Here is a 12,059-nt window from a genome sequence, read left to right as displayed (position 1 = left end):
GCCAATCCATGACTGAAACTGCTGTCAGGCATTTTGTAGATGGCATTGCATGATGGATCAAAATCGAATCATACTTTTACTTTTCTGCATTCATAATTCCATCAAATGATGAAATGCAGGTCCAAACCATGAAAGAACCTCCACCTCCACCTACAGCCACCTTTACAAATGGCTTACACCGACATGAATTTTAAATTTAGATTCATCACTTCATAACACCCGCTGCCACTGATTTTCAGTCCAGTTTTTGTATAATTTGGCACATCTCAGCCACTTCCCTTCTTTAAGAATGGCTTCTTGACAGCCATCCTTCCACTAAGACCATTTCTGATGAGGCTTCAGTGAGCAGTAAATGGAGCAACTGAAGGGAATGACTAAAGACTGAAAATGTGTGAAAAAGCAGCAACCCCCCTGCAGAACTATTGCTCAAAACCACGTTAAAAAATACAAGAAAGTCTGGCTCCTTGGAGGCAAAACATGAAATGTGCGTCAAAACTTTTGCATACCTTGATTTGTCCAGGTAGTAGTGCATTTACCACCTTTTCACCATATCGTGTGAAAGGTATTGAGATCAAAACCAGAATGGTACAGTCTTCATTATTCAACAAGAATTTATGTGCTTTTGAAGGTGGAAATGCACGTCACTGAAGTTAGATTTTATTTATTTGATTTTATTGTTAACCTCACAAGAATCTGATAGTTATTCAAACAACAAAACATAAAGTTGCCAGAACCTTTGTGTAAATATGTAATTATTTGTCAGTAACAAAAGCCAAAAGTTAAGAAAAAAAACAGAAATGTATTGAACTGAGCTCTTTTTTACATTACACTGTATCTGAGGTCACTGGAACAACTTGGACATGCTGATGAATATGAATGTGCTTTTGGGTTAATGCGTTAATATTCACGCTACCAAGTCCAGACTTCAAAATAACATAGTGAAGCTGTCTAAAATAGTGTGACTTAACATTTTCAAAGCATACACAGATGACAAATATATGTTCCACGCTGTTTTTTCTTCCTGAATTCATAGATCGTCAGTGAGGATTTGCTGGCACATCCAACAGGATTCTCACATCCTGCATGAGCCTACAGAGAGGATATTACAAAAGTGATGAAGAATATTTAATTCAGCAGTAAATACACAGTGAATATCTCAATGCGGTGATAAACAATATCCGGATAGCACAAAATACTATGAAAGAGCAGATAGCCAAATCAGCTCATATGGGCTCAATGGAAGCCAATAAACAGAGGCACTCTGCCTCTCCTGACCTTCACTTCTGGTTTAGATCGGGGCGATAAAGCAGGCGCAACCTCAATAAAACCCGTACAATGGAGTAAAATAAATAGATATTAAATTAAAGCAGAGGCGATACTGGCTGAACCGCCGCAGGAATTTGAGAACAAAAGCTCCTTTGTGAAGTTTAATATTGTCTACAATCACCACCTTATGATACATTTGCAATCAATTTCATCTCTTGCCTTGATGTATCAACACATATAATCATCTTGTATTGGAACTTGCAAATGACTTGTGTGTGCGAGAGGAGCCCCGTTTAGATATTAAATGTGCTCCGTGCTCCCAGTTTGGCCTTTTCGGTCGGCATTAATATCAAATTCATAATCTCTGAGTCTCATCGGTGACTGGCCAAGGGAGGAGTTTATGGTGTCAAATATTGACATGAGTGTGTGTTTGTCTGGCACATACTTTACACTGATTCATTCGATGCTCTTTTAGGTTCATCAAATTTTCAAAAAGAAGTATTTTGCAGATAAATTTGAAACTGCTTACAGATACTGCTGCTGCAGAACCTGCACTGTTATCTTCTGCCTTTTGTCCTGGACTAAAATATGGGTGCTCTTCAAGTCTATTGCATCCTTGAAGTGGATCCTGAAGCCACCATTGTTAGCGTCAATATAATTTTCACCTAATGCACCTGAAGAGCTCCACAGCGTGCACGTGAGGAGTTTCGGAGGGGTTTCGGGTCCCCTTGAGAGGGTAATTAGGCTCAGAGTTCACACTTGGGGGCTTAGCTACTATTTTGTAAAGGGCTTGGTGGCAGTAGTAGAAGGAAACACCATAATCTAAAAAATGCTAGTAGTATGGATTTCATGCATTTACATTGCTAGTATCGTGCTGCAGTGTACATGAGGTGTCTTGCTCTGCAAAAGGAGGTCATTTTTCACACTGATGACATTTCCATTTTAAATCCTTCATATTAAATACCTCATTTGCAGAAGTAATGACTGCGCAACATCACTGATGCTCTGCTCACTAATTTTTACTCATTTCCTGTGAATTATTTATATGAGAGATTCTCCATATGCTCTCTGAGGATTCATGTCCATTCGTTTCACAGAGAATTAGCATTTTACAGTGAAGAGTATAAAGAGCTTAACTGCCCCAATCAAATAGGGTGATTTAAATCCTGTCTAATCAAGATGTTTAATAGGAGGGCTTGCAGCTGGATGTCTCAAATAAATGGTCTGAAAATATCCTAGGTCATAAACCCCCCCCCCCCGAAACAGACTGGATGGTTGAAAAAAAGTCGTTTTGGGGGCGCACTGCATAAAAAAGAAACTCAAAATGGACAAATAAAAATGTATTTGATACAATAAATACAGTTAAGCCTGATCTAATAATGAAAATCTGAACATCAGCCCCAGGACTGACCCTGGATAAGCTTCTTTGTGACTGGCTTGCTGTTATAATTAGTTGTGCTTTATGAAGAGGTAATTTGTCTGCTAAAGTTTAATTGTTCAATTATCACTGGATGTGAGAGGATGCCTTGATGCCATTTCATCATGTTTGAAAATAGTGTTGAACCCCTCATGCCACGTATTGTAATAGTTGGCAATTACGGAGAGAGCCCTCTACCTAAGTTGAGTGATGCATGCTGGCCCTGCTGAAAAGCCTTTGCTACCTGCCTGCTGCAGTTGTTGGCAGTGAAGAGTGGGTCCATTCAGGCTCCAGAGCTGAACCAGACAGGCTCTCAGTGCAGAAAAGGACCTCAACCAGCTCCTGATAGACAGCATAAATACCAACTATATAAGCACTGCTGAGGACTACATGTCAAAACAACATTATCGCAGAGTAAACAAGAGAGGACAAATTGAGCTTTTAGTCTTTTCATAAAAGAAACGCTTGTTCCTTTTCATTTTGAAAAGCTGAAATGAGCTGAAATAAACTGCCTCGTCCTCAACGTCACGTTTCAACCTGTGAAACATGGCACTGAAACACTGAAACTTCTGAATGCGTTTGTTGTTGAGCGCAACTCACCTGCTGATGAAGTACTTTCCAGTTGTTTTCTCGATTTCTCTGGAGAAACTGTAATATAAGAAAATGTACAAATGCATTATTATTCTATTTCAAACACATTTTTCCTCAATGCCCTTATTGTCAGATTCATTATGTTTTATAAGAAAACATTTTATAAAAACTAAAAAAGACCAAGTAAATTAGGAGGCAATCACTATTTAAGAAATCCACAGTATCCATAGTATACAGTCTGAAGAAAACAACAAAGATGCTAAATCTGTGTGTTTTTAGGTATCTGTAACAAAGACATTTATCATGTAATTACAGCAATATCGTCAGTTTCAAATGACCTGGGTTGTTGACCAGTGATTATGGTCTTTTCAGGGGCCCAGATGGAAATCCAGGAGCTCACCCAGCAGCTTTTCAGTATTCTCATTAGTGCTTTAAATTACCATGTGTTACCAATGTGTGATTAGTCCCTATAACACCAGGGATGACACGGCAGAGAAAAGGTCTACTCTATTAAAGGTGACAACACAAGATGTCTGTGATCAGTTTTTGGGGTTGTGAATAATCCTATTTGTAGTCAGGGAACCACTAACGTCCAAAATGTTAACACAGTAAAGCTATTTTTCTATAAGGATGTCAGCAGCAGAAATGTTTGCCCACTCTAAAATATACATACACTCAATGACGCGTGTTTGGTTTCATACTTGCACCCGTGACTCAGAAAAATTAGGAACTATTTTTCTGTCCACATTTGCCAATGCAAATAATCAGTTTGCATTATCACTGGAACTCTGCTAAGGGGGAATACATTTAGTTTTCTGTCAGGCTGTCACTACCATCTAGGAAGGTAGTTGGATGCTTTCATCTGTTAACTAACAAGGTGAGTAAAAAGAAAGAAAGAGGAAAGCTAAAGCAAAAACATACACGGAGAAAGAGAGACACGGATAATTTTTTTTTACCAAAACAACGACCACAGGGAAGACATAAATTTGTTCTTTGTTTGAAAAATGCTTTTTACTCATTATTGCATCAGACTCTATTAATGTCTGATACAACATTAGTTTTTGTTCTGAAGAAACACTATTATATGTGTCTATTGCCTGTTTACAGGAGTTATAATTTAATATTTTTTAATATTACCCACAGAGCCACAGCAACCCCACTGTGGATCTGGAGAAGGACCAGGGAACCTCCTAATCGGAAGGTTGGTGGTTCGATACCTGTCCGCTGCAGTCTGTGTGCCAAATATTCTTGGGGAAGATGGGCAAGAATGTTAGACAGAAAGCACTTATGTTTTTTTTTTTTAAAGTGATTGTATGAAAGAGGCAAGTTGTATAAACTGTGTTATGTACTCAGAGTAGAAAATTACTATATAAGGGGGTAAAAGTAAATGTAATAAATTTGTTATTATTTTTTAGGATCATTATTATTATTATTATTATTATTATTATTATGAATTCTTACAATACTTTGGAATGTGTCAGGGAATTTTTTTTTAATTAGACTAGAAGAAACATAATAATATATACAACATGCATATCTCCAAGTCTGCAAAAATGAATGCCATTATAAATTCTAATGTTTAAAATATTGACAATCATATTGGCAAAAACCAAAAATGAAGGCAATTTCTGTACATTTTATTTTGCTTTAGTTAGTTTTATAAGTACAAAATACTAGTTTTTTACTTATTAGTTTCTTTTGTTGTGAAGCCTAAAAAAAAGTTGTTTTTTTAAAAAAAAAAAATCTGTTTTACCTTTTTCATTTTCTGAAGTGATTTTGTGCACTTATTTAACACACGAATCACTTGTTAAACATGTACGAATTCTACGGTAGTCCTGCTGTTGTATTTCTAATAATAAAGATCATTCTTTTTCACTACTACAGCCTGTGGTAGTAACATTGAAAGTCCCTTTAATGAGTGATTTGTTAGACCAGGTATAACAGCAGATATTTTCAGCTCTACCCAAACAGTAAATATCCCTTTCATGTTCCTCCAACATGGCATTCACAATCTGAAACAAGGGTACAATTGTGGTTGTCACCAAACAATGACATTTTTTTCTTTCTTTTACTCCCTAAATTCCCCATATCATCTCTACACTGATGCGCAATTTGTCTGTCATGAAGTCCGGGTCATCGGCCCACTCTGGGCCTATTTCCACTGACAACACTGTTATTAGTGGTAAGCTGAGCCAGTGGCCAATGAATCTGCTTACTGTTCACAAGGCCGGGGCTCTTTTCAGCGATTAATTTGATAAATGTATTAATTATGAATCTGGATGACAGTACAATCAGATTGTCAGGCTTCCAGACTTGGCCTTTGTGATAATTTGGCTTTGAGATTGGGGCTCCTTGGGTTTCAGGAGCTATCATCCCCAGAGCTCAGCCTCTTATCAGCGCCTGACCCATTCACTCAGTAATTTCCTGTGTGTTGTAATTAAATGGGGGCTTTCTGATTGCAAGTGACTCTCTTTAAGAGGTCCTTCTTGGGTTTCAGGTGGATGGGATGTTCAGTGGACTGGCTGTCTCCTTCGCCCTCTGCAGGACTCAGTAGGCACTAAAATTGCCCAACGTATACAGACGTGTGTACACTTGTTGGCTGTTGTATAAGACACTGTTTGTCTAGCTGGTTATATATAGAGTATATAAACTGCTTTGTAACGTCACAGTCTAAATACCACAAACTCCAACCACTACTCTCATATTGACTTTGCTTTGTGAAACCTGACTTATGGTATAGTTACTGGTGTGCTGGGATCTTATGTCTACTGCTACAAAGTTTAGGAAGTCCTCTGCTGGTTGATGACAGTAGACCACGGAGGTCCAAGTGGAGATAGATTCTACCAGTCTATCTCCAGTTGGATACTGTTACAGAACTGGACGATCAGCATCCTGAGCTAAGGCGGGGCCTGAAGCAGCAGCCTGTCAGTCTAGCCTGAGTTTTTTCAGTGAAACACTTCTTCCTGCTGTATAATTTCTATACTTGTAATTAAAATAATAATAAGATAAATGGGATGATAAATGCCATTTTAACATTTATGTTTTAAAGTCAAAGCCTAATAATGCATATGACAAATACTTTTGCCCATAAACTGTGGCAAAAGGGCTATTTTTGACCATATCCGAGTTGAATTTGGCTTGTAAAAATTGAACTTCATCAGTGGCGGGGAACACTAACTAGAGAAAGAAGACCAACAACACCACCCAGGGATTTGTACTCTAGAAAATATGAATATAATAAACCTTAATTAAATTACCAGTTGGTAGTAAAAGCACACAGATTCAGCATGGCAGATTCTTTCCAATAGTTTATTTGACAAATCAATAAATCACCAATTATGACAATGACCTGCAACAAAAGAAGGAAACTTAAAACTCCCTAAAACAATAGAAATAGATAAAATGTAAAAATAAGATCAAAATATTACCCTGAATATCACAATTTCATTTTTTCAAGAACTTGAGTCTGTGGAAATATCCACATTGTTTATGTTGGAAAGTCTCACGATACACATTAAATTTTAATAACGAGCCATCTTGAGTCCCCTGTAGTAAAACACCTTCTTCTTTTGGTGACAGAAGGTCTCCCTGCTACCCCCTTTTCACATTTCCCTTTTTGTTTCACCGAGGCTTACAGCTAAAAATCTTTTTCTTCTTTTTTTCTTTTTTTCTTTTTTCATGTGACCAGGGAGCATCATTAATATAGAGAATGGAGCCATTATGGAGGTTGTGGCTCCCTGGGTAGCACTGGGGAAGAGGTGGGACAATGGCTCCTCAGCATTAATGGCTCCTGTGTGCGCCTGCTATTAATCTCAACAAGGACTGAAGTGGCGTTACAGCAGCTGCAGAAGCAGGACAACGCTCCCAAACCAGTGCTGAGATTAAATGGAGTTAGTCTTGGGTCCTTTACTCTGACCTCTGACATCACCATAGCCACAATTACATTTGCTTAACATTACTTTGTGAATAAAATCAAGAATATTGCTATGCCTGAAATCCAGTTTTAGCACAAGCATCTTGGCATTTTGGACTGCCTCAAAAAATATGCTTTGGCTGGAAGCCATTTTTATGGGACGCGTCCTGTTTAGCTTCAGAGATGTCAAATAATTCATATAACCATGACAAGCTGGGCAAGCAATTTAGAGATTATGTTCAAGGAGTCAGGTACTTTAGCAGAAGGAATATGACAAAGTGGGTAAAAACAGCACTGACCTTGCTTTGCCACAAGGAGGACCCACTGATTAAATTTTGCTGCAGTCTCATTCATTCCAACAGTTCAAAAAGCCCTTGGAGACTGCTTGTAATACTGCAGAGTTTCACTAGATGGCAGGAATACATGAGCTAACGAGCGAGATCCTGGCAATTAACTTTCAGAAGCAAACCACCTGAACAAACAGGACAGGCACACCTTTTTCTTTGTAGTTTAACAGCAGTGATCACTGAGCTATGAAGAAGGTTTCTCTGTAGCATTTTAATTAAATGATAATTAAATGGTCCGGTGCTAAATCCAAGCTACCAGGCTACATCACATTCCTTCATAAACTTAATTAAGCTTGTCCTTCAGAAATCTGATCAGGTTTCCATCTGCACAACAGCATATGTGTTAAAGAAAGGCTGGTAAGTTAATGAGACATTAATGGTTATATCACTGTATGAGCTGCATGCTTTAGAGGAGACACCAGAAGTTAACTGAAGTCTCGTCAAGCTTGATAAGGTGCCTCAATGCAAACGGAGGGTGGTGGGTATAGACACACATTCATGTAAACATGCTTCTATGAGATTTTTTTTTTTTTTAGCTGATATCTGCTGTCATCCCCTTGTTCTCATGTATTCATGTGCTGGCTAGCTTAAGCTGGAAATAAAAGAATAATTATGCATTAGCGTTTCTAATTAGGGCTTCTCTCAACGGTGAATGGACCACTGATGAAATTTTGGGGGGACTTATTAAATTACTGTGAAATCAAATTAGAAAGGCAAATTAATCCTTGCAATGAATTAGATCAGTGAATGAGAAAATTGACTTTTCAACACAAAGCAGGGATGAGAAGGTGGGATTGGTATAAAGCACAAGAAGGAGTGCAAGCAGCCGAGTTCAGATTACTATCGAGGAGGCATGGCAACAGCTCTTCTTTCACTGACCACGCAAGTACCTTATTTACATTTAGGTGGGAGCAGAGAATCCACAACAAATCCAGGGGAACGAGAAACTGATTCTTCTTTTAATCTGGGGCTACTCCAGAGCACTTCAATTTATTCTCTCACACATAAGTGCATATGTGACATTGACTCTAGACATGCTCTTGCATACCATCAATTTGCTGGTATTTTCACAGTGACCTCAGAGTAAACCTCATCAAGGTAATATATAATTTTTGACTTATAGAACTGTTGTTTTAGTATGTTAAATATGAGGATGTATATACTTAATATACACTCACCAGCTACTTTGTTAAATGCACCTTTTCAATTGCTTGTTAACTCACATATCTAATCAGCCAATCACATGGCATGAACTCAAGTCAGCAACTCATTCTGCACGTAGATATAGTCAAGACAACTTGATGTTCAATCTGAAGAATGAAGAAGAAAAGTGATTTAGAAAATGTTGAACATTGCATGGATGTTGGTGCCAGATGGGCTGGTCAGAGTATTTCAGAAGCTGCTGACCAATTAGGAGTCTCCTGAACAACCATCTCTAGGGTTTAAGAGGAGAGTGAAAAAAGAGAAAATATCCAGTGAAGAGTAGTTCTCTGGGGAAAAAGCCTTGTTGATGGCAAAGCGCAGAAGAAAATGCCAGGCTGCTTGGAGTAGACAAAAGGTGACTCAAATAACCGCTCGTTACACCAAGGTATGCACAGCATGTTGAACCTTCAAGCAGATGTTAAATCCTGAATTCAACTCTTCTCCTTGCATACAAGGCCCATTAAGCCCAGTCTTATCTTAAAGACCTGTCCTGTCTTCCTCCCATTACCCCCAACTGGTCGTGACAGATGACTGCCCCTTCCTTGAGCCTGGCTCTGCCAAAGGTTGCCAAGCATTTGCTCATAGGGGCTTGTCTCGCTGTTGTAGGGTTTTACCTTACAATAAAAAATGTCTTGAGGTGACTTTCGTTGTGATTTGGGGCTACATAAATAAAACTGAAGCAGATGAGGTACAGCAGCAGAAGACCACACCAGGCGCAACTTAACTTTCCAGCAGCATGTTGAATAAGGGCAGTTCTGAAGTAAAAAGTTCAGCCAAATTCTAAAAAGATGTAAATAACAAAGTGACTGGAAATCTCTGAATTCAAGGACAGATTTTGCTACCTTTGAACACAACTGTTTCTCATCAGTTTCTTCAGTCTTTATGCTAAGATGGACTGACAGCCTTCCAGGTCCAGTTTCGTACAGACAGACTTTCTTACAACACATTTACAAAAAAATATTCAACTTTTCCTTTAAGTGTCATCTGGTGTTTTAACATGATCTGTCAAATTCAACTTTTTCAGGGAGCATAGAAAGGTTGAGGGAAAGTCTGTGTAATCATTATTTGCTGTGTTATCACAAATAGTATCAATAAATTATCTCTAAATTATCTTCTTTATCTTTTTCTTTCATTTTTCCTGTCTTGGTTATCATTGTTATTTTTGTTACATCTCAGAGTTTTTCAACATTTTGTTTTTCGACTTCAGTAATTAACAGAACCAAATGGCTCCTGGATAATTGTCATCACAGGAGTAGATTATTTGTACTTTTTATGGCTGCCTTTACTGTCAGTGAAGCAGGTTTCACCTACAGTTTGATGGCGGGATAACACCCGCACTTAAAATAACAAATTTGGCACACTGCGTTAACTGTTGCTATTAACAGCATAAATTTCATGATTTGATATCAAAGGCAGATAAATATACAGCAGAAGTGAAATTCAGAGGTATTAGATTCAGGTTTTATTTGGGTCACAAGGTTCAGCCTCTGTCTCGATGGCTCACAGGAAGAACTGATTACCTGTCAGACATGCTCTGTAATTCTTAAGCCCTGCATTAAGGTGACTGACTCTTATCAAATTGTTGGTAGTAATAGACTATCTGGGTCCACAGGAAAAAGAGGATTGCTTTCTATTTTATGTATCTGAATGAAAAACTGATTTAAATGCTGTCAAGGGGAAAGGGTTCAGATCACAGTCCAACATGGGGGAGGAATCTAATCAAGTCCAAGTGAACTGCATTATGAAAAAATACAGGCCGCTAAAGTGCACCACAATAAAAGCTCTCATGCTCCAGAAACACTAGACAAAACATATTTCTCCCATCAGTGCTCATCTAGATACTTCCAGATAAAAAAAAACAAACTCTGCATCTCAGCATCACATCCTGACACTTCGTGTTCTGCCAGAGAATTGCTAATAATGAGATCAATACACCGCAAATTGTGTTTGCTTTCTCTCTTTGATGTACCACAGGCTTCGAGGAACGGCTGACAGTGTCGCTGTGAACTCGTCTGTGAAATCAAGAGATGAAAGACGGATGTATTTGACTTGATAAATGACCTAAATTTACAAGAGTGAAAGTGTCTTTTATTCTTATTTATTCTTAAGCTTATCCAGCTGATATAAAGCTCCCTTGGATTTTTTTTTTTCTTTCTCCTTTGTCAACACTGGAAAAAATACAGCTCATTCCAGCTCCGTCCTGTAAGGTTCAACAGTTTTAGATAATTATGCTATAAAACTGACACCATCCTACAAAATCTGGGCAGCAAATGTTTGCATAAAACTGTCCCGCTAAAGATAATTATTGCACTCCATTGTTTTAGAGTACAAATATCAAGCAGGAGGCTGAAAGCAATTTGTCGGCACCTATAATAAAACACTGTCAAGCTGGAATGCTTCGTGCTTGCGTCTGTAGGAGTTGGCCAGCCTTGAACACACACAGCCAGCGCCTTCCAGGATCCATAATGAAAATAAGCTTGTACTAGCGTCTGTATTAACTGTGCACTGATTATACATTTCTGGTGGTGAGATCAGAATGGGTGCTGGGTTTTCTCTGCCTTGCCACATGTGGAAAGACAAGTCTCAGATACTAGAGGAGGATCGGTATGGTGAGCAGCTCAGCAGGGCATACAGATGGAGGACATGAACAAAAGCTTCTTATGAGGGAGGCTTTTTTAAATTCATATGCAGCACTCAGTATTTTCTGTGATTACATTATTCTATTATTGTGACCGATGCATAATGCCCACCAGCATCAGTCTCATTTAATGTAGCTGATCGAGTTGGAATTCATTTCAAGTACTTCTGGATGTTGGTGCATCAATAATAAAATTAGAATTCGATATCTTTTAAAAGTCTTTAAAAGTCTTTGAATGCAGTTCAGTGGCGTACAACATTTTCCGGAAACCGATGACAGGAAAAGAACTGAAAGATTGTCCAAAATTTATGTAATTATGTAGTAGAAATGCAGCCGCTGATTGGTTCATGTTTTAAAAAATGTAAGGTGTCCAGTATATAAGTGAAAAACTACCTCAATACATTTAAATAAGATCAAGAGCCAATTTAGAACTTTTACTGTACTGTGGGCCATATTGTGATACAGAGAATGGTCTCAAAGAGAGAAAATATACATTGAGCAGCAGTTCTCCAGGCAAAAATGTCTTACTGATGTCAAAGGTCAGAGGAGAAAGGCCAGACTTCTTGAAGCTCATTATGCAGAAGAGCATCTTTGAATGCTGAGTATGTTGAACTTTGGAGCAGATGGACTACAGCAGCAGAAGACCACACCAGGTGCAACTCTTATCAGCTAAGAGCAAGAAAC

The sequence above is a fragment of the Perissodus microlepis genome, chromosome 8, assembly GCF_051167445.1.
Source record: "Perissodus microlepis isolate ML-2025 ecotype Zambia chromosome 8, ASM5116744v1, whole genome shotgun sequence".
In the NCBI taxonomy this organism is placed as follows: Eukaryota; Metazoa; Chordata; class Actinopteri; order Cichliformes; family Cichlidae; genus Perissodus; species Perissodus microlepis.
Note: the sequence above shows the minus strand (reverse complement) of the source record.